Source organism: Balaenoptera borealis, assembly GCF_965194805.1.
Source record: "Balaenoptera borealis genome assembly, chromosome: 18".
Classification (NCBI taxonomy): Eukaryota; Metazoa; Chordata; class Mammalia; order Artiodactyla; family Balaenopteridae; genus Balaenoptera; species Balaenoptera borealis.
Genome location: NC_138877.1, coordinates 22,576,570 through 22,600,087, shown reverse-complemented (window position 1 = coordinate 22,600,087; position 23,518 = coordinate 22,576,570). Strand labels below are relative to the sequence as shown.

Sequence of the window (23,518 nt, the reverse complement as noted above, 5' to 3'; positions counted from 1 at the left end):
CTGCGCGGGCCGAGGGGAGGACAGGCGAGCATCCGGGGACTTGGCCCCGGGATACAATGCCGCGCGTTCCGCTGGGATCGCGGGGCGGCCGAGGGGAGAGGAGGCGGGGAGAGGAGGGGAGAGGAGGGGGCAGAGGGAAAATGCCTGAGAGCTTGGAGAGGGGGGATGGAGGGGGAGGAGCGCGCGACGGAGGGAGGAGGAAGGGGCTCCCGGGCCCTGAGTGGTGGAAGCGGCGCCTGGGGTCCTGCCCCTCCAGACACTTCAGGGTGGCCCTAGAAGGTGCTGGGCCTGGGTGAGTCTTAGATGAAGTCTCTTCAAGTTTCCGCCCCAGGCCTCGCCCAGCGCAAGCTCCCACCCTTTCTGGGAGCAAAAGTGACAGCTGTTGTAAAGAACTTTGCATTTACGGAAGGTCCCCTCGAGGTCTTGGGAGACCGCGAGGCTATCCACGAGGACGAGGTCAGGGGACTGGGCTTACGATAAGCCTCTGTGATCTCCGAGGGCCTCGGAGAACTTCTCAGCGTTTGCCCCCAGGGCTGCCCCACCTCGAGTTTTCTGACGCCTTTGTGGGGCAGAGCAGAGTCCGAGTTGTGGGATCCAGGTCGTCCCGCCTGCCCCCTGGGAATAATCGTGGGGGGCGTAGAGTGTGTGGGAAGGGACTTGAAGAGGAAGGAAGGTGTCAAGGGAGTTTGCACAGGTTTCCTATCTCTCAGTTTGGTCCCGTATTTGGAAGTTCGCGGTTCCTAAGACAGCTATAAAATCTTCATGTTTCTGTTTTGCACTTGGTTTAGAATTAGGTCCTTTGTTTGAAAAAAGGGTATGTTGTCACTTTAAGGTGAAGTCGAAATTATAACCCAGGCGCTAGAGGGTTAAATATAAAAGGAAAGAGCTTCCCACCGGCCGAAATTTTATTCGGACTTCAGACCCAATTACTCGGTTTAAAAAAAAAAAAAAAAAAAAAAAAGCCTGGTTTAGTCACGTCTTTGGTTTAAAGGCAAAGATATATGCCAGTATGAAACCGGAGAGCTTGTTCCGTTCCACAACTATATTTGTGCTCTACTGTGTCCCTAGCACTGGGTTTTGCACAGAGGTCCCAATTGTGAACAAGTTAAATCCAGTCCTACCCGCACAGAAAATTTCATTCTACTAAATCAAAAACAGGCAATTACAACACATTAACAGTTTCCCCCAGATCCAACAATAAAGCATTCCACACAATAAGAGAGAGCAACCCTTGTGAAAGAGCAGGGCACAAGACAGTGAGTTGAGATTGATGGAGAAGTCAAAATGAAAAAGAGCCAGGAAACGGGATCCTCCCTGGTAGATGGGGTGTGGGGCTGTACTGGACACCCCAGGAGTCACCGGATTACTGAAAGGAAGCTAAAAATGGGATGAAGGGGATCTGAAAACAAATGGACGTCTTCTGAAAGATGGTCGACTAAGGATCGCTCAAACCTCTTATTCTGTGTGAATGGAACATTATTATCCCAGGCATATCACAATTCAATTATGTTCCTCAACTTTAACATTTTCAAATTATTCAGAAATCTTCCCATCACCCATGCAGTACCGTCAAACATTATTCCCTTGACTCCTCTCCAGTTTTATGTTCAGTTAAAAACTTCTTTTTTTCAAGTTTTATAAGATAGCCACAGTGAAAAAGAGTACTGAAGTTAGAATCAAAGCACCCTAGGTTGAAATCTTGGCTTTATCTGGTCCTAGTCCTATGACCTTGGGAAAGTCAGCCTCCCTAAGTCTAAGTATAAAATGGATTTTTTGTGAGTTAAAAGGGTTTTGGGGAGTTAAATAAGATAACGAAAAAATTCCTAGCATCCTCAATAGGTTATCAGTAAATATTAGTTGAATTTGGGTGCATAATTCTCCCCAAATTTTAATAGTTTTCAAAATCTTCCTGAAACTATTCCATTAACCCTCTGTTATTTGGAAGTATTTGAAGGATTTAGTTGATAGATACTGTACTAAAGACATTCTTCTATTTAATCACAACACTCATAGTGGATCCCTGAAAGAATTCAACTTGTGTCCTTAAAAGATTTCTGTCTCAGGTTCATATTTGATAGCTCACGATAATTCTGTGACTAGACATCCTAAAAATAAAATCTTAGGAAAATCTGATTTAAATTTCAGGGTATTTCGTAAACTCCATCTTGTGGTCTAGAAAATCTGTGCTGTACCTTGAAAATGTCTACTTAGAACACCAGTGATACCAATAGTTGAGGGAAAAATAGTCACTGCTTGCAAGCCACTGACAAAATTGCAAGGATTTGGCTTTTATCCAGGCTGATTGGCTTTTACTTAGGAATCATTTGAATATTTTTATTACATTTCTTTCCTTACAGTCAGTGATTTCTAACAAAATCTAAGATTGTCCTAGATTTTACGGCTGAATATGACTTGGTATCTCTTACAATTAAAGAGATTTCAAAGACAATGTCTTCTGGTCTCTTCACACACAAGCCCTCACATGAGAAAAGCAGCTCAGGAGGGCTCACCATTTTATCAGTTAGGGATTGACTACATGGCTTAAACACATAAGAGTTTATTCTCCCTTATAAAAAGAAATTCAAGGGTGTCGACTGAAAAAAACTGCACCACCTAATAGTTGAGAATTAGGTTTTATTTGGTGAACAAAACTGAGGACTTAAGCCTGAGACACAGCCTCTCAGACAGCTCTGAGGGACTGCTCCAAAGGCATAGGGGAGGAGCCAGGATATAAGGAGGTTTTGCAACAAAGACCCGGGTAGATTTCTGTTAATTAAAGAAGCCATGGATCTCAAGTTAAGGAATATAGCGCTTTTCTATGTATGGGAAGATGCAAGAGTCTGGGCTCACTGAAATCATTCCTTTGATATGCTCCTCAGCCCTCTGGGGCCAGTATCCTCAGTATCCTCTGCTTTCTCATCCTGAGTCTCCTCAGGGTGTATCACTGGGGAGGGGGAGCGGGGGGTGGAGGGCTGCAGTGACTGAGGGCTTGGCAGCGGCAGCCCATTTGTCTCCATCCTGAGTTCCCTCCAGGCTCACCGGCCAAGGTGTGTAGTGGCTTGATGGCTGCAACATCCTTTGTTTACTGATATGGCGGGCAGCGTTTTTTCATTGATGGGGGATGCAGTCAGACGGAAGCTATGAAGCCATGGTGGCTTCATGGGCATCGCAGACCCAGGATCTTCCTTTCTTCTCCATCATCCGTGTGATCTGTAATAGATGCTGGAATTCCAGCCATCACATCCATCTTGCAGACAGCCCGAAGAGGGGAAGGACCATAGGGGTGCATTCTCTCTGCGTGTTTCCTTCTAAAGAGCTATTCTAGAAGCCCCACTGAGCAATTACAAGGACGGCAGCAAACTGTAGTCTGCTTGCTCACTGAGATAGGCTCATTACCACCCTAGTAATAAAATCAGGATTTTATTACTAGGGATGAATATAGGCAGCTAGAAGCCCCTGTTGTACCCACAGTGCAAAGGGTCTGGTTCTCAGCCTAGAAGTGTTCACTTTGCTCACTGGGGGTCAGGTTCAAGCTCATAACAGATTGATTTGCCAACCAGACTACTGTTAATTTAGGATGAGAAATTCCTCGCTGGTTAGGTGTAGTGTAGAAAGTAGTTATGTTTCAGAAAATGTGATTTGATCAATAAGGAATTAAGCAGAGGGGGTTGGAATGCAGCATATGGTTGTGACAGAAGGTGATTAGGAATGAACCAGCCAAGCTGGACTGTTCTTGGTGTGTGGTCTGAACCCCTTCCTTTGGAGTTGTGTTAATGAATTCTTATTGCTCTTTTTTCCTAGTCTTCATACTCTGCTAACAAATCATTGCTTTAGTCAAGTTACAAGGCAAGGTTCTTTACTTTAGAGTGGAGCTGTCCAAAAGAACTTTATGTGACGAGGAAATGTTCTATATCTGCTCTGTCCAACACCGTAGCCACTAGGCCACAAGTGGCTATGTGCACTTGAACTGTGGCTAGTGTGACTATAGAGCTGAATGTTTATTTCTATTTCACTTTAATTAATTTAAATTTAGGTATCCGTGGCTAGTAACTTTACTGGGCAGCAGAGCTCTGTAATGTAAGCTCTACGAGGTGAGGGATGTCATTTTGTTAACTGCTGAACCCCAGGAACCAGAACAGGGCCTGACTTAATAATTATTGATCAATGAGTGGAAGAGATGACGTTTTCTTCATTTCTCTTAATTAGATTAAGTCTAATTCCAACTCAGTTGATTAATTGGATTTAGCATACTGTATATCCAAAACCTGGTATCACAGTGCTTTTCAAACTGAGAATTTAGTGAATAGTGACTAACTTTATTAAAAATGAAATAGGATAAAAAAGAACATAGACTCACTGTGGTAAAGATGAGTATTGTTTCATGAAACTTTTGTCTTAAATTTATACGTGTATATATGCACTGTATCTCAATGTAAGATGTATTTATTCATGTGGCTCTAGGCCCAAGAGGTTTGAAATCATTGATTTAGGCACATTTTCTCTTCAAATCTATTTCTTGGCAGCATGTTCACTTTTAGTGGAATGCGCCCCAAGATTCAGTGAACACTTATTTTTTGACTCTGTTGCCCTTTTGGACAAGGTTCTTGTGGCCTTATGTTCTGTGAGATTGTTTATGCTCAACAGGAGAATACCAAAGCCAGCTCCTAGCAACATCTAGGCCTAGCTCAGAGTACAGGTTCCTATCCTCTTAAGTGAAACCAAGCAACATAACTAATGTAACTTCCATTGGTGTTTTTGATGAATGTAAAGTGATCACTAGAATCTAAGATGTTTTCAGATGTTTGAATATTTTTTTTAGCTTTGAAAAATAGGATGTTTTTCTGATTATAAAAATAATAATACACATTGTAGAGTATTTATAAACCATAGAAGAAGCCACCGATAACTAGTATTGATGTCTTAATATTCTCAGTTTGTAGATTTATAAAAAGGGGGTGTGTGGGATCCTGCTGATGTTAAAGCAACTTCTCCATCATAAGACTTTAGGGCATTGGTCTGTTTGTTTTAGGCTTGCTCTAAGAGAAGAGTTCTATGAACAAGCCAGTTCAAAGATCTCTTGGTTGGGGGACTTCCCTGGCGGTCCAGTGGTTAAGACTCTGCCCTTCCAATGCAGGGGGCACAGGTTCAATCCCTGGTCAGGGAACTAAGATCCCGCATGCTGTGCAGCGTGGCCAAAATATAAATAAACAAATAAAAGTTAAAATAAAAATTGTCCCACTTCAAAGATCTCTTCTTTGGGACTACTTTTAATTACTTTTAGACTGAATTTTTGAATATCTCTAGTAAAAGATTATTAGGCTAATCAGGGAGCTGGGTAGGTAACTCCAGCTTTCCCATTCTAAATCTCTCTTAGGTCTATCAGAAAATTGTTCAAGTATTTTTCATTTATTATGAATATTTTCCCATATCAGTAGCTCTTCATCTAAAATGCCATCTAAAATTATTATAAATATTCCAACTGATGAATGTACTATAATTTATTTTTAAATTATACATCCAAAAATTGGGAAACACAGAGATGCACAAAAAATTTTTTAAAATATATATTCAGGTACCCACCAACCACAATAAATAACTGCTAACATTTTTTCATATTTGCTTAAAGGTTTTTTTTTTTAATAAAAATATTACAGGGCTTCCCTGGTGGCACAGTGGTTGAGAATCCACCTGCCAATGCAGGGCACATGGGTTCAATCCCTTATCCAGGAAGATCCCACATGCCGCAGAGCAACTAAGCCCATGCGCCACAACTACTGAGCCCGTGCTCTAGAGCCCGCAAGCCACAACTACTGAGCCCGCGTGCCACAACTACTGAAGCCCGTGCTCCTAGAGCCCGTGCTCCACAACAAGAAAAGCCACCGCAATAAGAAGCCCGCGCACCACAACGAAGAGTAGCCCCCGTTCTCCGCAACTAGAGAAAGCCTGCGCGCAGCAACGAAGACCTAACACAGCCAAAAATAAATTTAAAAAAAAAATTACAGATAAAATTGAAGTCTACTTTATCCTCCTTTATCTCCTTCCAGAGGTCCATCCCCCCTCCCCACCAATACCCCCTTCAGGTAACCACATCATCCATATCCACATTCCAGTAAGAAAGGAATAAGCAGAAATCGGAGGGTCTACTCCTTCCCTTTGGGGCCTGACCCAGCAGTTGCACATATCACTCACTTCTTTTATCTTATTTCCAGAACCTAATCACAGAGCCCTCAGCTCCAAGGGTGGCTAGGAAATATATTCTTTATGCTGGTTGGAAAATGGATAGGGAGTTGGAAGAATGAGCAGTCTCAACCATGGCCATATTGGCACTTCCGTGTCCTGTGGCATACGGGAGGAGAAAAAGCACAGAATTAAGTCAGAGGAAAATTCAATGGCTATGAAATAGTGGCTGACTTTTCCCTCAGTTTCTCCATCTTGCGTCACAGAATTACCATTGGATGTATAAGTACTTTGTCATCATGAATGAATGAATGAATGAACAAATGAATAAACAAATAGTAGAGTTATTTCCATACTCACTGCTGTCTCCCTTCCAGATCACTAACTTGTTGGCCGGCTTACTCCTCTTTTCATTACATGACCTCTCCTTTCCTGGTGCATCTTGCCCGCCTGCCCATCCCTCCCCATAATAGTCATGGAATTCAGCACACAGTAGGAACCCAATACCATTTTAGAATATCAAAGAAAACTTAGGATTTTGAAATAAAGGGCCTGAAGGTAGTGAAATCTCATTATGAGAACAAAGCAAGTTACAGAGTAGTATAAATAGTATCGGTATCCCTTTTAGGAAAAGAATATATATCTCTTTGCATGTGTATAAAATTTTTCAGGTGTTTCATATTAAAGTATTAATAGTGATTACTATGGGGCTTGTGATTGGGGTTAATGTGGAGAAGAGTTCGAGTTTTATTTTTGATTTTATACCCAGTAGTACTCTTTGAATCTTTAACATGTATATGTGTTACTTTTATAATTAAATTAAAATATTATAGTGCAGTGCTTCCCAAACTTTGGGAGTTTATGTACCAATAACATCTCCAAGGGATTCCCTGGTGCTCCAGTGCCAGGACTCGGCACTTTCTCTGCCATGGCCCGGGTTCAGTCCCTGGTCAGAGAACTAAGATCCCACAAGCTGCACAGCACAGCCAAAAAAAAAAAATTTCCAAGAAATTTGAGTCTCCATATAAGTTTGCCAATAAAGCCATTAAAAGTATAACCACGACTGTGGTCTACAATTGCCATTTCATGAATCAAAGGGCATAGTCTCTAAGTAATGGGTAATCCTCTAAATTGAATACACTTAATTCTGTGAAAAATTCATTACGTTGTCCTTATTTTTCTCATTTTTGCTTTGGATCTTTTAAAAAATTTTGTAGTTTGGGTTTCTTGGCATTTTTATACTTGGCACAGATATGACGAGTGATTTGCCCAAGGACAAACAGCCAGTGGATAGCAGAGGGGAGGGATCCAGCTTTATGGACTTCTGGCTCCCAATGAGGTCCTTCTGGTTGAATAAACAAATGAATAAATGCTTGAATATGGCTAGATACTCTGAATTCTAACACCAGAATTCAAGCTTTTTAGAAATGAATTAACCCAACATTTGTATTAGGAGAAGGGCAGCAATGAAAAAAAAGTGAAAATCCAAAACAGGATGTTTTGGAGACAGTATTTAACTGTTCTAATTCATATTTGAAATTTATCACATAGTTGAGACAAACAGGGAAGAAAACAATAGTAGACCTCTTCATTAAGCTGTCAGCAAGGCAACAGTAATTTTTCAAGGCTGCCTTAGCTGGGGTCACTGGAATGTTAACAATGAAAAGAAATTAATTTCTTCTTTAGAGCTCATAGGGCACACTAAGGCATAGTAATGTATAACTGCTTTTAGAGCAATTTAATGCTATTTGAAATATCAGATATGTAAAAATGTATTCAAAAGTCCAAGAACTAAAATTATAGAAATGTATATAGGAATATATATTATGTTAATATAATATAAATATATTTAAAATATGTAACCTGAAATATATATTATATAAAACTATAAATGTATGTCATGTAAAATAGAAATATTATAAAAATAAAATAAATATATCATGTATATTCCTAGACATAAATTATATATACAGTATAAACATATTTATAGAAATATATATGACCATGAACATATAATTTTTTATTGGCCCATTTTTGTCCTACCCTATAGTGTATATCCTTTAGTATAGGTATAGAAGTTGACACCATTCTCAAAAGCTGTCCCAAAATGACGAGAATTAGATTTGTAACAAGTAGTTCTATGTTGATGAGGAAATATACTTCCAAGTAGTCTTTCTCGTCACAATTCTGTGAAGGTGTCTAGGGGAAAACACACTGTGTTTTCCTTTACCCTTATATACAATACTTCGGACACCAGATGTGTCGGTTTTTTCCCATACCGACCAATTCTCCAACACCAGCAGGATGTCCTACGGTTCCGTTCAATTCTGACACTAACTACCTGGATCCCACAAGTTAAGGGCTCAGTACCACAAGACTCAGATGCACCCCCCTTCAGATGCCAGTTGCAAGTAGTAGGGCCCCAAGTTACCCACAGCTTCTGTGCAACTTGGCTACAAATTGGAGGTTCCCATGAACCGCTCCTTGGGTTCAGTCGTTGGCTAGAACAGCTCACAAAACCCAGAACAGTTTACTTACTCTTGCTGATTTATTTACTCTCAAGAAAGGTGTGAAACCTAATTGTCGTCTTTATGACTCTAGAGTGCAATGAAGCACATGGTAGCTGCTCAAGAAATTCTTCGGTGTGGTGATCATTTTGAAATGTATTGAAATATCAAACTACTATGTTGTGCACCAGGAACTCACATAGTGTTGTAGGTCAGTTATACTTCAGCAAGCAAACAAACAAACTCATAGAAAAAGAGATCAGATTTGTGGTTACCAGAGCTGGGGGTCGGGGGCGGGGGGGAATTGGATGAAGGTGGTCAAAAGGTACAAACTTCCAGTTATAAGATAAATAGGGATGTAATGTACAGCAGGATTAATATAATGAACACTGCTGTATGTTATATATGAAAGTTAAGAGAGTAAGTCATAAGAGTTCTCATCACAAGGAAAAAATATCTTTTTTTTAATTTTATTTTCTATCGTATGAGATAACAGATGTTCATTAAACTTACTGTGGCAATCATTTCATGAGGTCTGTGGGTCAAATCATTATGCCATACTCCTTAAACTTATACAGTGCTGTATGCCAATTATAGCTCAATAAAATTGGAAGAAAACAAATTCTTTTGGGATGAATTAACATTTCAGCCAAGTAATTTCCACAATAAACATTACCAGTGCAGCACTCCAGTGTCTTTTTGAGGACATTATTAAAGACAGTGATACATATTTCAAAAAAAGATAATATATTGGAAAGCACTTTGCAAAAATGTGAAGTAATGTACAGGGAATTAAGGAATAATTAGTAGTAGTAGCAACTGCCTGATTATAGGACATCTCAGTCTTAGTTTCTGGCTGAAGTGGCCTTCAATTGGAAACCTGTGGTCATTTGTTAAACACTAGAGCCAGTGGCCTGTGAAACAGTGGTTCTCACCCTTGGCTGTACATTAGAATCACTTGGGGGACTTCCCTGGTGGCGCAGTGGTTAAAAATCTGCCTTCCAATGAAGGGGACACGAATTCGAGCCCTGGTCCTGGAAGATCCCACACACATGTCGTGGAGCAGCTAAGCCCATGCGCCACAACTACTGAGCCTGCGCTCTAGAGCCCGCGAGCCACAACTACTGAGCCCGAGTGCCACAACTACTGAAGCCCGTGCGCCTAGAGCCTGTGCTCTGCAACAAGAGAAGCCACCGCAATGAGAAGGCCATGCACCACAACGAAGAGTAGCCCCCGCTCACCGCAGCTAGAAAAAGCCTGGGCAGCAACAAAGACCCAACGCAGCCAAAAATAAATATAAATAAATAAATACATAAATAAATTAATTTAAAAAAAAAGAATCACTTGGAAAACTTTTTAAAAATCCCAATGCCCAGGCCATTCTCCAGATCAATGAAATTAGGTTCTTTGTGAGTGGGACACAGGCATCAGAATTTTGTAAAGCTCTCCAGGTAATGCCAGTATGCAGCCAAGGCTGAGAATCTCTGTCTTAAGACATTTTAATAAGAGAGTTTTTCAAAATAATGGTCAAGAGAAGCAACGTGATATCTTTTCAAAGTACAAGTGCCTGATAAAGGAAGCCAGAAGGAGAAAACAGCTAAGTGGTTTTGGAGCTTGCTGTCTGCGGGCTGACAGAGTATGATCATTCTGACCCCTCAGAAGAGAATTGCTCAATAGTCAAGTTTTAGAGGGTGAGCCAACCTTGGGAGGGCTGAATGATGAGAAAGAGATTGCTGAAAATGCCTCACTTAACTCTTTTTCTCTCTCGCTGAAAAAGAAGCTACTAACTAACTGTCTACACAAATTAAAGGTACAATTGGGCTGAGATTGTCACCTTCTCCACAGGCCTTCCAAAGGCCACCATGTTTAAAATTGTAATCTCTGATCTCCTCTTGGAAATCCCCATTCTTCTTTTCTCTCTAATTTTTCTCTGTAGCACTTATCAACAACCAACATACTATTTCTTTTCATTGGTTTTTATCTTCTGCCTGCCCTCAGGACACCAGAGCGATAGAGCTTGCCCTTTTTGCTCATGGATGTATCCCCAGTGCCTGGAACAGTGTAGACAGCCAGTCAATAATTGGTCAAAGAATGGATCTCAGATCAAGACTAATAATAGTAACTAATATAGGTTTAGTCTTATATTCCAGCGCAGCAACCCTATGAGGTAGTCACATTTGTGTAATCAGCTTTTCTGAATCCCTTTATGACCTGCAATTTAGGTTCTTGGCAGTGCCACTGACAAAAGATAAAGATGGAAGAACAGCAGCTAGTGGCTAGAGGAGGCTATTTGGATAAGTTAACCTAGAAAAGAGCTCTTCCCTTGAAGCAGGAAAAGTGCTCTAAGACATACTGTTCAGGGAAGAATGCAAGCGGTAGAAGAGCAGGACATGTGCAGCAGAACACACATTTAACACCCAGACGCACATAATATACCCAGCATATTGCTATAGATACGTGCATGTATTTGCGAAAGTGTAGATGACAGTCCAGGAGGATATGCAGCAAACTGATAACAGTGGCTAACTTTGGGAGGCATCGGGGTGGAGGAAAAGCATGGTTGGATTGTAATGTATCACAAGGATGTTTTCACATATAATTTCACATTTAATTTCTAAAGCATTCTTTGTCTCCTAGATACCAAAAATAATAATAATACATTTGTATTATTTATTTAAAGTATGGGGGAAATACTTATATTATTTATAGACAATGTATAACGAAAATGCATTACAGAAATAAGAAGCATATGTACCTAGAAGAGCTAAGGGCTCTCTATTCCTGAATTGTGCAGCGGGAGGCAGTGCGTTTTCAGATCGCTTAATAAGCATAGAGCGTGTGTGTGTGAGTGTGGGTGCGTGCGTATGTGCATGTGCTACCCTGATTTTGATCCAAAAAATTGACCCATAAATTACTTTGCTAAAAAACAGCAGCAAGGGGCTTCCCTGGTGGCGCAGTGGTTAAGATTCCGCCTGCCAATGCAGGGGACAAGGGTTCGAGCCCTGCTCCGGGAAGATCCCACATGCTGCGGAGCACCTAAGCCCGTGCGCCACAACTACTGAGCCCGCGTGCCACAACTACTGAAGCCCGCGCACCTAGAGCCCATGCTCCACAACAAGAGAAGCCACCGCAATAAGCCCATGCATCGCAACAAAGAGCAGCCCCCACTCGCCGCAACTAGAGAAAGCCCGTGCGCAGCAACGAAGACCCAACACAGCCAAAAATAAATAAATTAATTAAAAAAAAACCAAAAAACGGCAGCAAGTACTTATTAGGGAGCAGTGACGGAGGGGTGGGTGGAGGCTTGTCAACACGCTGCAGGAGGAAGATAGCTTATCTCTGGCTTTCCATTCTTTCAAGCCAAGAGCACACTGGCGTGGGAATTAGAGATAATATAACTTGGAGAGTAGATTCATTTCTTTTCCTTACACTTTGCCCTGCTTGAAAAATTACCAGTAGCAGCTTGTAGAGTTCTATGTAGCACACAGCATCTTTAAAAATGAATGAGGCAATAAGTGCAAACCGAAAATGAGAGCAAGACAGTAAGAGGAAGCCAGGGGTAAGTATGCTATCAAACTGAGGGTCAGTCATCAAGCCCTGCACAGTCATCAGAGGTGGCCTCAAAATTTGGTCAGGAGCTTTTAGCAACCAAAAACAGGATGGAGGGAGAATCTAATTAGTTATAAGATCCACCATCATTTTTAAAAATTAATTATTTATTTATCTTTTTTTGGGCTGTGTTGGGTCTTCCTTGCTGCTCACGGGCTTCCTCTAGTTGCGGCGAGCGGGGGCTACTCTTCGTTGCGGTGGTTTCTCTTGTTGTGGAGCATGGGCTCTAGGTGCGCCGGCTTCATTAGTTGTGGCACGTGGGCTCTAGAGCGCAGGCTCAGTAGTTGTGACGCACGGACTTAGTTGCTCCGTGGCATGTGGGATCTTCCCGGACCAGGGCTCGAGCCTGTGTCCCCTGCATTGGCAGGCAGAGTCTTAACCACTGCGCCACCAGGGAAGTCCTTTCACCATTGTTTTTGTATTTAAAAAATCATTTTTTCTAGGAAAAACCTTTTTTTTAAAGCGTCCAATAATGAGACACACAAGGCATTTCTCCCACGAGTCCTCATCAGTAAATATCCCTACAGTAAATCAGTACATGTAGTAATGGGTTATTCATATGGTTTTTGTTTGTTTGTTTGTTTGTTTGTTTGCCGCACCACGTGGCCTGCAGGATCTTAGTTCCCCAACCAGGGATCGAAACCGGCCCCAGCAGTGAAAGTGCGGAGTCCTAACCACTGGACCGCCAGGGAATTCCCTATGGCTTATTTCTTATAGCCTCCTTCAGTGCAGTCCTAATGTTCAAACTCAATTCAGCAGAAATAACTCTACTAGCAGGTGGAACAAGGGCATCCCGCCTCTCAACTTTCTGAGGTCTGGACTCATTCAAAGATAAAATTATTGTATGATCTGGAATGGACAGAATATTCTTCAAGCAACTTACCACATGTATTGTTTCTGTGGCATATATGTCTGCTGGGATCCCCTGTCCCCAGGAAACGCAGTTAAAGTTGGCACGTATCCTCTGAGGAAATCCAAAACCCTCCCCAGGATTTCTGGCAATGTGTATATCCTCCTCATAGTCACTGGCAAAATGTAGGGGAGAAAAAGAGTGCAGGACCTCCCAGCACTGCAACTTCAGGCTGCGCTCTGGGGGTCTCTGTTGGTAAAATATCCTTAGCCACCCACTCTGACTTCCCTCATCCCCCAGCACAGACCAATTCCTGGCCCTTCTCTCTTCTCCACCCCAATCCCCCACTTTCCCCATCAGAAGAAAACAGAGAGAGAGAGAGACAAATCCCTCTTGTTTTCTCAGACAGAGGCAGCTTAACCATGTCTTTCTCCTTCTTTCAGCGTCTCTCACTTTTATTACAAGATGATTTGTTAAAGTCTTTTCTCAAAGGCAGTTCTTTTCCAAGAGGAAAAAAAATTATTAGTATGCGAGCTTTTGGGGAGACTCAAGTAGTATTAATTTTTTATTTGTTTATTCAGCACATGTATATGGAGCAATTACTCTGTGCATGGCAGGCAGCTACCTGCTCGATGGACCACATGAACAGGACAGAGTCCTTGCTCTGAAGGAAAAGGGGGGGCAGACAGGAGATTAAACATGCAGATTGTAATAGTGTCCTAAGCCTCACTGTAGGGGAAGGTCAGAATGCTGCTGACAGCATCTAACTCAGATAAAAGTCAATCAAAATATCAACTGGAATTCCCTGGTGGTCCAGTGGTTAGGACTCTGCGTTTTCACTGCCGAGGGTGCGGGTTCAATCCCTGGTCGCAGAACTAAGATCCCGCAAGCTGGGCTTCCCTGGTGGCGCAGCGGTTAAGAATCTGCCTGCCAATGCAGGGGACACAGGTTCGAGCCCTGGTCTGGGAAAATCCCACATGCCGCGGAGCAACTAAGCCCGTGAGCCACAACTACTGAGCCTGAGCTCTAGAGCCCATGAGCCTCAACTACTGAAGCCGATGTGCCTAGAGCCCGTGGTCTGCAACAAGAGAAGCCGCCTCAATGAGAAGCCCACGCACCGCAACGAAGAAGAGTAGCCCCCGCTCGCCGCAACTAGAGAAAGCCCGCGTGCAGCAACGAAGACACAACTCAGCCAAAAATAAATAAATAAATTTATTTTTTTAAAAAAATCAATTCATTTCTTTAAAGAATATCAAAACTGTCTGAAGATAACACTCAAAGCAAAGTTTATAACTTTTAGACTACCTTTAATAACTGTCTTTTAGCAGGGATCTAGAATTGCTAATATGTACCTATGTGACCATGTTGGGGTCTTTGAGGGGGCACAACGATGATGCCCTTCTACCTCACTGGGGTTCAGCATCAATTAAGATATAAAATCAAGGCATCAGCAAGTGGAGACCAAAATGTCACCTTTATTGCTGACAAAGGCCCAGTTGGAGGTCAGAGATTCTATCTGTGGGAGAGAGACTTCCTAAATACTTAACCCCAAAATGAGGCCAACTTGCCTATAAACCACACTAGGTAGAGAAGAGTGGTAGGCCAGGTCCCAAGAGGAGAAAAAAGAGGAAGGGGTTGGACCACATATGTCCAATGTATCCTTCCAAACTCACCAAGTGGGTGAGAAGAGGGAGAGGCGGGGCAAGACGATTCCCACGGCAAACAGAGTATGCCTTTTGGTCCCTTCCAGCAGGGGTCCCCAAGCCCTGGGCAGCCGACCAGTACCCATCCTCGGCCTGTTAGGAACGGGGCCGAGCAGCAGGAGGTCAGCAGCGGGTGAGCAAGCGAAGCTTCCTCTGCCGCTCCCCATCGATCCCCTCCACTCGCATTACCTCCTGAACCATCCCACCCCCCCCCAGCCCCCCGTGGAAAAAGTGTCTTCCACCAAACCGGCCCCTGGTGCCAAAAAGGTTGGGGACCACTGCCTCACAGGATGTCTGTGCCATAGGGTAGCTAGGGTAGCTAGTGCCATATCTCAAGACATTTGACTTGCCACTTTAATTTGAATTGGTTTGAATAAGAATGCATGTGGGATGAGAAGGGAGCTAGTTGGTACCCATCCCTGGGCCTGTGGTCAGGGAGGAGGCCTAGGGTGACTGTGCTACAAATGCTGGGAGTGGTCGGGGGGGGGCGATGGATATTTTTGTTCTTGGGGACAAATCTGCTCCAGGTGGCTATGAACCTACTCAGTGTGAGCCTGGGGTGACAGAGGTTGAAAACAAGCAGAGGTCAGCTTTTGAGATAGGGCATGGGTGGTCTTAGGTCAGATCTGTGATTCTTATCCTTTATTCTTTTGGACACCTGCTTGTGTTTCCAGTTGCTTAGAGACCTTTGCTTGGCTGTAGAAGGAATGCATCCTGTTCAGAGAACATAGATCCTTTCCTCGGTGCGCTTCGGGAAGTTATAACATGGTGATGGGAGCCTCACCCACAAGCTCTCATACAAATTCACATTTAATCCTTGCCCCATAGGCCCAGAGTCTGAAAGAAATTAGCCAGACCAAGAAAAACAAGGCTCTGCACCTATGAACATTTTAATTAACATTTTAAGCATGCTATGTGTCTACCACAGTGGCTCTCAAGGTGTGGTCCCCAAGATCTTTTCAGGAGTCTTATACACCAAAACTATTTTCATAATAATGCCAAGCTGTTATTTGCTTTTTTCATTCTCATATTCTCACAATGTTCCATAGAGTTTTTCAGAGGCTACATGATGTGTGATATTGGAATAGATTTAATGCAAAAGCAGGTATGAACTCAGCTGTTAAAGGTATTTGAAAAAAAATGCAAAATAATGCCTCTTTTCTCACTAACTTCTGTTTTGGAAAATATAGTTATTATTCATAAAATGCTCTTTGTCTTAACATGTAATGGGCTTATTATTGTTATTTTATAAAATATTTATTTGTGCCGGGTCTTAGTTGCGGCATGCAGGATTTTTTTAGTTGCGGCATGTGGAATCTTTTAGTCGCAGCATGTGGGCTCTTAGTGTGGCATGCGGGGTCTAGTTCCCTGACCAGGGATGGAACCCAGGCCCCCTGCACTGGGAGCACGGAGTCTTTTTTTTTTTTTTTAATAGAAGTACAGGCACACCTTGTTTTATTGCGCTTCACTTTTTTTTTTTTTTAATTATTAGCACCTTTAATTATTATTTATTTATTTATCCATTTTTTTTGGCTGTGTTGGGTCTTCATTTCTGTGCAAGGGCTTCCTCTAGTTGCGGCAAGTGGGGGCCACTCTTCATTGCGGTGCGCGGGCCTCTCACTATCGTGGCCTCTCTTGTTGCGGAGCACAGGCTCCAGACGCGCAGGTTCAGTAGTTGTGGCTCACGGGCCCAGTTGCTCCGCGGCACGTAGGATCTTCCCAGACCAGGGCTCGAACCCGTGTCCCCCGCATCAGCAGGCAGACTCTCAACCACTGCGCCACCAGGGAAGCCCCACTTTTTTGTTTTTTGTTTGTTTGTTTGTTTGTTTGTTTTGGCTGTGTTGGGTCTTCGTTTCTGTGCAAGGGCTTTCTCTAGTTGCGGCGAGCGGGGGCCACTCTTCATCGCGGTGCGCGGGCCTCTCACTGTCGCGGCCTCTCCCGTTGCAGAGCACAGGCTCCAGACGCGCAGGCTCAACAGCTGTGGCTCACGGGCCTAGTTGCTCCGCGGCATGTAGGATCTTCCCAGACCAGGGCTCGAACCCGTGTCCCCTGCATTAGCAGGCAGACTCTCAACCACTGCGCCACCAGGGAAGCCCCCACTTTTTTTTTTAATAATTCTTTTTTAATATTTATTTTTTGGCTGCGTTGGGTCTTAGTTGTGACACGCAGGATCTTTCGTAGTGCATGGGTTCTGTAGTTGTGGCACACGGGCTTAGTTGCCCCGCAGCTTATGGGGTCTTAGTTCCCTGACCAGAGATCAAACCCACACCCCCTGCAGTGGAAGCGCAGAGTCTTAACCACTGGACCACCAGGGAAGTCCTGTTATTTTAATACTTTTATTTAATGTATTCTATTTAATGTATTTTATTTTAATGTATTTGTTGTATTTTATTTAATATATTTTATTTAAATACATATTTTAAAATTTCAACATCTAATATAGTAAATATCCAAAGATATAATCTGCATAAACAAAGGCATTCAGAGTCCTCAATACTTTTTTAATCAAAGTATAGTTAATTTACAGTATCATATTACTTTCAGGTGTACAGCATAGTGATTCAGTATTTTTGCACATTATACTCCATTATAGACTATTACAAGATAATGGCTATAATTCCCTGTGCTATGCAATATATTCTTGTTGCTTATCTATTTTATACATATTAGTTTGTACCTGTTAATCCCATACCCCTAATTTGTCCCTCCCTCCTTCCCTCTCCCCTTTGGTAACCACAGTTTGTTTTCCTCAATAATTTTTAAAAGTGTAAAGAGTTAAATTCAATGCATATTGTATCTTGGAACAGAAAAAGCACATTAGTGGGAAAATTGATGAAATCCAAACAAAATCCATAGTTTAATTAATAGTATTGGATCCATTTAATTTCTTAGCTTTGGTAAATGTATTGTGGTTACATGAGATGTTAACATTAGGGAAAGTTGGGTGAAGGTTATATGGGAACTCTTTGTACTATCTTTCTATTCTTCTGTAAATCTAGAATTATTTCAAAGTAAAAAGTTTTTTTTAAAAAGTGTAAAAGGATCTGAAGACCAAAGAATTTGAGAACCACTTACTTACCATATGCCAAGCCCTGTGTTGGGATCTGGAAATATAAAACTAAATAGGGGGACTTCCCTGGTGGCGCAGTGGTTAAGAATCCACCTGCCAATGCAGGGGACACGGGTTCGAGCCCTGGTCCGGGAAGATCCCACATGCCGCGGAGCAACTAAGCCCATGCGCCACAACTACTGAACCTGTGCTCTAGAGCCCGCGAGCCACAACTACTGAGCCCACATGCCATGACTACTGAAGCCCGCGCGCCTAGAGCCCATGTTCCGCAACAAGAGAAGCCACCGCAACGAAGAGTAGCCCCTGTACATGGCAGCATTTTTTTTCTTTCTAAGTGATACGTAAAATAATGATGCTTCTTATGATTGATGATGAAAGCCAGTATTAATCCAAAGTAAAAAAGGATATACTGTCGATAAATTACGTGTGGCAGGCAGGCTGAAGGAAGACCATCACCCGTTGAATGGAGAGCAGCGGGGGCCAGACTTACAGAGGAGATGAATCCCTTCAGCTTCCACTTCTGGGTTGCACCCTCCAGCTGCCTCCACCTCAAAGACTGTGCCCGGCCCAGGACCTGGGGCAGCCCTGCTAACCCTTTATCTGACTCTAGAAATAGTCTCACCTCCCAGGCTACCTTGGCATAGGGCTGAAGAAATCTCTTCCCCTTTCCTGTGCAAGGCAAAGATTGACATTTTTCAAAAGTAACTTAACCAGAAAACAAAGGAAAAACAAATACAAAGAAAACACAGCAGCGTGGGAGCATGAATTTCCAAGCAGACTTGACAACTTTCTTACCCTCAGGGACGTAAGGTAGAGACACAGATTCGGTACAGCTAATAGAGATTCCTGGCACCTGCCCCTTCCCCTTGAACCTGTCAGGGAAGTAAGGGTGCAGAGCGGGCTGTCGGCTGAGGTGGATTTGGGTTGGCACTCGGACAGACGGACAGACGCGCTGGAATTCTGGGTCCTGCCCAAACCACGTGAGGTCCCCGACCGGCACTTTGCTGACCTGGGTCAAGGTGTCTACAGCCGCCTTGTTCCTGAGGCCCTGGAAGCGGAGCCAGCTCCCCGGCTGGTCCCTCAGATCCCCCCTCCTCGCGCCCCGCCCCCCCCCCACCCCAGGCTCCCAGCTCTGATTGCCCTCCTCCCCGCAGGATCCGCCTGTAACTTCTGAAAGGCCGGTTTTCACCCTTTGCCTCTTTTCCTGTGCTTCATTCACTTGCCTGAACAAAAGTGCCCTCGTGGTTTCTCCCTGTAGGCGTGGCTCTTGTCAGCTGGAATCAGGGATAACCTTACTAGTAGTCACGTGGCCTGTGGTGGCTGCTCCCCTGGAACGTCTCCAGGCAAGGTCAGCTCCGGGCAGGGTTAGCGCACACCTCTTGGGGCAGGCAGTGCGGCCTGACGGAAAGAAAATGGGTTTTGGAACCAGCCAGCTGTGTTTTCAGATCCTGGCTCAGCCGCTTACTAGTCACGTGACCCATGAAGCCTGTCTGAACTTTAGTTTCCTCACCAGTAAAATGAGGTGTGACTGGGCTTCCCCGGTGGCGCAGTGGTTAAGAATCCGCCTGCCAATGCAGGGGACACGGGTTCGAGCCCTGGTCCCGGAAGATTCCACATGCCGCGGAGCAGCTGGGCCCGTGAGCCACAATTACTGAGCCTGCGCGTCTGGAGCCTGTGCTCCGCGACAAGAGAGGCCGCGATAGTGAGAGGCCCGCGCACCGCGATGAAGAGTGGCCCCCACTTGCCACAACTGGAGAAAGCCCTCGCACAGAAACGAAGACCCAACACAGCCATAAATAAATAAATAAATAAATAAATTTTAAAAATGAGGTGTGACTTTCTGGGTGATTGTAAGGAATGAGTGCCGTCAAAGCAGGTGAAAGCATCTACCTCACACCTAACTGGATGGCTATGCTATAATAAAAAAAAAAAAGTGAAAATATGTTGGTGAAGACGTGGAGAAATTAGAACTCTTGTGCATTGCTGGTGAGAATGTAAAATGCTGCAGCCTCTGTAGAAATCAGCATGGTAGTTCCTCAAAAAATGAAGCATGGAATTACCATATAATTCAGCAATTCCATTCCTGGATATATATCCAAAGGAACTGAAAGCAGGGGCTTGAACAGATATTTGTACATCAGTGTTCATTGCAGCATTATTCATCGTAGCCAAAAAGTGGAAACAACCCAAGTGCCCATTGACAGATGAATGGAAAAATAAAATGTGATACATACATTTAATGGAATATTATTTAGTTTTAAGAAGGAAGGACATTCTGACACAGGATAGATACAACATGGATAAAGCTTGAAACCATTATGCTAAGTGAAATAAACCGGTTCCAAAAGGATAAACTCTACATGATCCCACTTTTTTTAGGAACCTAGCAAATTCATAGAGACAGGAAGAAGAATAGAGGTCACCAGGTGCTGGGGGTAGGAGGGAATGAGTAGCTATTATTTAATGGGTATGGAGTTTTAATTTGGGATGATGAAAAAATTCTAAAGATCGATGGGGTTGATGGTCACACAGCAATGTGAATGTCCTTAATGCCACTGTACTGTACACTTAAAGATGGTTACAATGGTAAATTTTATGTTATGTATATTTTCACACACACACACACACACCCAGCTACACAGTGAGTGAATTTGCATCTTTGGATCATCCACTGTTTTATTTTATTGACTAGCATACAAAGGAACAGCGCACATCATCCAAAAGGTGCTTTGGTAAAACTCATTTGTAAAGTTATAAACACTGAGGTGCCTTGAGTCTTGTACACTTTCATGTCTTTCTCCCTTTAAGTTGCTAATTCTGTCCTCTCCTTCAGTGGAACCATTTTCCAGAACATCATATCTATGGTGGAATAATGCTTCATAATTATAGAGAGGCAATTTTTCACAGGGAAGGGACATCACCTTCTTACAGGTTATTTGTTTGACTGAGAGACAAACTTCGAGAGACTTGGTATTTCCAAAGTACTTTCTGGCCAGGGAGCTGGAGCAACTGAACCAATATTGCCAGGGAACAAGAATCACCCCTTCCTTTCCAAGCAGCCTGCTTAGGCTTTAGGAATCAAGGATGGTAGTTACAGTAAATCCTATTAGGTAAATACTTCTTCCAGAGCATCTGTAATCTCAGAGTTAATAAGATCAGAACGTTTAAGGGGAAATTCCATTTAAGTGCTAGTTTTCCTTTCCATTAGGTCAATAAAAAATAGGGTGATGTATGCTTTGTGGGAGTACTGGAGCCTATAGCTCAAAGATCATCATTACAACAAGCATGAGGTAGATACCCTTTCATTTACATTCTCTTCAATCTCCCCTCTTCCTCCTCCCTCCATTTCTTTTTTTTAAAATAAATTTATTTATTTTTATTTTTATTTAATTTTGGCTACGTTGGATCTTTGTTGCTGAGTGCAGGCTTTCTCTAGTTGCGGCGAGCGGGGGCTACTCTTTGTTGTGGTGCATGGGCTTCTCATCGCGGTGGCTTCTCTTTTTGTGGAGCACGGGCTCTAGGTGTGCGGGCTTCAGTAGTTGTGGCGCACGGGCTCAGTAGTTGTGGCTCGTGGGCTCCAGAGCACAGGCTCAGTAGTTGTGGCGCACGGGCTTATTTGCTCCGCGGCATGTGGGATCTTCCCGGACCAGGGCTTGAACCCGTGTCCCCTGCATTGGCAGGCAGATTCTTAACCACTGCACCACCAGGGAAGCCCTCCATTTCTTCTCAGAGTGTGCCATGGGTGAGATTTCCTTCAACTCCCATCTCGGATCCATTCATTGGAATCCGACTCAGCAGTCAGCAGCCATGGCTATTCTTGGATCCCAGGCCGTGGGCCAGGATGTGGGTGCTCCCAGGCCCAACACATCAGCGGTGTAGTCACCACGGTCTCCCTCCCAGTCAGGAACAGGCGAGCTGATGAGTCAGGTCTGATTTCCTTTCATGGATAATTAATGAGTGGAAAGGACTGCGATTCCAGTTCTCCATGTCGGTATGCATTCTTTTAATGTTAACCACCTAAGTAAGGATTGGGGAATTCCCTAATGTAGAATCTTAAGAGCAGAAGCGACTTTTTTTTTTAAATAAATTTATTTATTTATTTTAATTTATTTTTGGCTGCGCTGGGTCTTCCCTGCTGCACGCAGGCTTTCTCTAGTTGCTGCGAGCAGGGGCTACTCTTCGCTGCGGGGTGCGGGCTTCTCATTGCGGTGGCTTCTCTTGTTGCAGAGCACGGGCTCTAAGTGCGAGGGCCTCAGTAGTCGTGGCCTGCGGGCTCAGTTGTTATGGCTCGCAGGCTTAGTTGCTCCAGGGCATGTGGGATCTTCCCAGATCAGGGCTCGAACCTGTGTCCTCTGCATTGGCAGGCGGATTCTTAACCACTGTGCCACCAGGGAAGTCCCAGAAGCGACTTTTAATTTTTTAGAAATGTTTTTGTTAAAGTATAATATACATGCAGAAACGTGCACATTTTATAAGTGTACAACCCAATAATTTTTCACAAATGGAGCACCCAGATCTATAAACAGATTGTTACCAGCCCTGAAAAGCCCCCTTTGTGTTCCCAGAAGGGCCTATGAGAAGTTATTTTATACATTCACCTGGCTTTAAGTAGGCCCACGCCTAAATCCACCTACACAGATGAGCACTCTCCCTTTTTACTTTATTTCTATGTATAAAACCACACCTAATTCATTTTAGGAAATGCATAAATGTTACTATATCATATGTGCTTTTTGTGTTAGCGGAATGGTTTTCTTCTTTTTCTTGGTTCTCCCCTCCCCCTCTCCTCCTCCCTGTGCTTATGGTAATCTCACCACCCTGCAAACACCCTCCTAATCACAGGAACTAGAAGAGTTTTGAGCCACCCCAAAAGTTGCCCCTTGTGCCCCATCCCCATCATTTATCCTGCCTTTCTATAGGAATCCTGCCCTCCTGGCTAACCACATAATAGATGCGGGAAAGTGTCTTTTTATGAAAGGGTTCCAGTAAATACATTTTTTTTTAATAAATTTATTTTTGGCTGCATTGGGTCTTCGGTGCTGTGCGCGGGCTTTCTCTAGTTGCGGCGAGCGGGGGCTACTCTTCGTTGCAGTGCGTGGGCTTCTCATTGTGGTGGCTTCTCTTGTTGTGGAGCACGGGCTCTAGGCGCACCGGCTTCAGTAGTTGTGGCGCACGGGCTCAGTAGTTGTGGCTCGCGGGCTCTAGAGCACAGGCTCAGTAGTTGTGGTGCACGGGCTTAGTTGCTCCGTGGCATGTGGGATCTTCCTGGACCAGGGCTCGAACCCGTGTCCCCTGCATTGGCAGGTGGATTCTTAACCACTGCACCATCAGGGAAGCCCAGTAAGTACATTGTAAATAAGAAATGGTAGAGTTTCTGTTTGGGATAATACAAAAGTTCAGAAATGGATAGTGGTGATGGTGTACAGCATTGTCAGTGTGGTTAATGCCACTAAATTGTACACTTAAAAATGGTTTAAATGGTGAATTTTATCTATGACTATTTTTACCAACATAAAAAAAAGAAATGGTAGAATAGAAATCACCATTTTGCAGCCCTCAAATTAATCCTATCCCATCTTGCCCCTGCCTTTTCCTCAAAGTA

General features: G+C 43.5%; 1 long non-coding RNA gene across 1 annotated transcript in view; it reads left to right on the top strand.

The window, feature by feature from the left end:
- The window catches only part of LOC309615719, a 29,110-nt gene that overhangs the window by 589 nt on the left and 5,003 nt on the right, over positions 1-23,518 (top strand). The window lies entirely within an intron of this gene.